General features: G+C 48.7%; 1 protein-coding gene across 3 annotated transcripts in view; it reads right to left on the reverse strand.

The window, feature by feature from the left end:
• The window catches only part of LOC121939019 (polypyrimidine tract-binding protein 3-like), a 14866-nt gene that overhangs the window by 9081 nt on the left and 3285 nt on the right, over positions 1 to 2500 (reverse strand). The window lies entirely within an intron of this gene.

Raw genomic sequence — 2500 nt, forward strand, 5'->3', positions numbered from 1 at the left:
AATTTTAATCCGTCACTGAAATAAAAATACTTCAAAGTCAAGAAATTATAGAGGCTGATAATTTGTTAAATTCTGTAGAAATGTTATTTAAACAATTCTACAATTCTACAGTTTCATTTAGCAGACGCTTTTATCCAAAGCGACGTACAACACAAGCAAGAATTTAGACTTAAGGAAAAAACCCTTAGCAAGTGCAAAAAGTTCTTCAGGTGTGATTGGTCACAGGTATTGCCGTCTAGTGGCAGAAGAAGTGCCGCACAGCCCCCCCCCCCACCTTTTTTTTTTAAACCAAAGTAATAACCAGTAGCGATCTCAGCATCTGAGATTCAACAATCTCAGTATCACTACTTACGATGACAGTCAACATACAACATCACACAACTTTGTCAGTGCTAGATAATCATTAGGTGCTGGGTTTTGGACCTTCTGACTTAATCTACCCCAAAGGGCAAAGAGGAGAAGAGTCGGGTTAAGTGCCGAGGTGTTCTCGGAACAAATGAGTTTTCAATTGTCTCTTTAAAGTAGAAAGGGACTCAGCAGATCGCACAGAGTTTGGAAGTTTGTTCCACCATTTGGGAACAACAGAAGAGAAGAGTCTGGCTAGAGATTTAGAGCCGTGCTGGGCTGGAAGCACCGGGCGTCTTTCGCATGCAGAGCGTAGTGGGCGAGAAGGAGAGTAGACCTGGATCGGGGATTCCAGGTAGGCTGGAGCAGTTCTTGTGATTGTTTTGTAAGCCAAGAGAAGTGCTTTGAATTTGATCCTGGCTGCCACTGGAAGCCAGTGAAGAGAAATTAGCAGCGGGGTGACATGTGCTGTTTTGGGCTGGTTGAAGACCAGACGTGCTGCTGCATTCTGGATCATCTGAAGAGGTTTAAATGAGCATGCAGGGAGGCCTGCCAGAAGAGAGTTGCAGTAGTCAATGCGTGAGATCACAAGAGCCTGAACCAGAAGCTGTGTGGCCCGTTGGGTCAGGAAGGGTCTGATCTTCCTGATGTTGTAGAGGGCATAACGGCAAGACCGAGAAACTGAGGCCACATGAACCTTAAAGGTCAGCTGGTCATCGATCATGACACCCAGGTTTCTGGCTGAGTTTGTGGGCACAAGTAGGCTCGAGTCTAGTTGGACACTGATCCGAGGCTGAGCAGATGGACAAGCTGGAAAGACCATGAGTTCGGTCTTAGACAGATTTAGCTGAAGGTGGCCTTCCTTCATCCATGTGGAGATATCAGCCAGACACGCTGATATCCGAGCTGAGACCGTTCTGTCATCAGGTGGAAAGGAGAGGAAGAGCTGAGTGTCATCAGCATAGCAGTGGTAGGGTTAGGGTTAGGGTTAGGGTTAGGGTTAGGGTTAGGGTAGGGTTAGGGTTAGGGTAACCGTGGGAGCGGATCACTGCACCGAGGGAGGTGGTGTACAGAGAGAAGAGTAGGGGACCAAGCACCGACCCCTGAGGAACCCCTGTCGATAGGCCATGTGACCTAGACACCTCTCCTCGCCATGACACTCTGAAGGATCTGCCTGTGAGGTAGGACTTGAACCGCCATAGGACAGAACCTGAGATGCCGAGCTCAGAGAGTGTGGAGAGGAGGATTTGATGGTTCACCGTGTCAAAGGCAGCAGACAGGTCCAGCAGCAGTAGGACAGAGGATTGACCAGCAGCTCGAGCCAGTCTCAGTGACTCAGTGACTGACAGGAGTGCAGTCTCAGTGGAGTGGTCACACCTGAAGCCAGACTGAAAGGAGTCGAGTAGGTTGTTGTTCCGCAAGTGTTCAGAGACCTGGTTAAATACTGCACGCTCCAGTATTTCAACAGAAATGGTAGAAGTGAGACTGGCCTGTAGTTTTCAACCTGGGCGGGGTTGAGATTAGGCTTTTTGAGCAGTGGGGTGACACGGGCTTGCTTAAAAGTAGCAGGAAAAGTGCCAGTTTTTAGGGAGGAATTGACAATGTGTGTGACTGCAGGTTTGATCGTGGGCAGGATGGTCTGCAGGATGCGGGTGGGTATTGGATCGAGAGGACATGTTGTAGGTTTTGAGCTCAGAAGAAGTCTGGAGACCTCATCCTCGGTCAGAGGAGCAAAAGAGCAGAGTGAAGCGGCAGTAGTGGGTTTGAGCTGACTGGGCCGGTCAGGCTCAGAGAACTGGTTGCTGATTGCAGCCACCTTTTCAGTGAAAAAGGAGGCAAACATGTCTGGAGTCAGTGTAGGGGAAGGCTGAGCAGCTGGAGGAGAAAGCAAGGAGTTAAACACCATAAACAGTTTTCTGGAGTCAGTAGCAGCACAGATCTTGTTCTGATAGAAGGCTTTCTTAGCGGACTGAGGTAAAGGAAGCAAGTTTCTGTTTGTATGAGGACAAATCAGTGGGTTCTTGGGATTTACGCCACTTTCTTTCTGCTGCCCTGAGTCCAGTTCTTTGTTCTCTCAGGACTTCAGAGAGCCATGGACTTGGTTGTTTTTTCTTGGCTGGTTTGGACACCAGGGGGCAGAGTTTGTCCAGAGAGG

Source organism: Plectropomus leopardus, chromosome 20, assembly GCF_026936395.1.
Source record: "Plectropomus leopardus strain MGB_pleo_1.0 chromosome 20, ASM2693639v1, whole genome shotgun sequence".
In the NCBI taxonomy this organism is placed as follows: Eukaryota; Metazoa; Chordata; class Actinopteri; order Perciformes; family Serranidae; genus Plectropomus; species Plectropomus leopardus.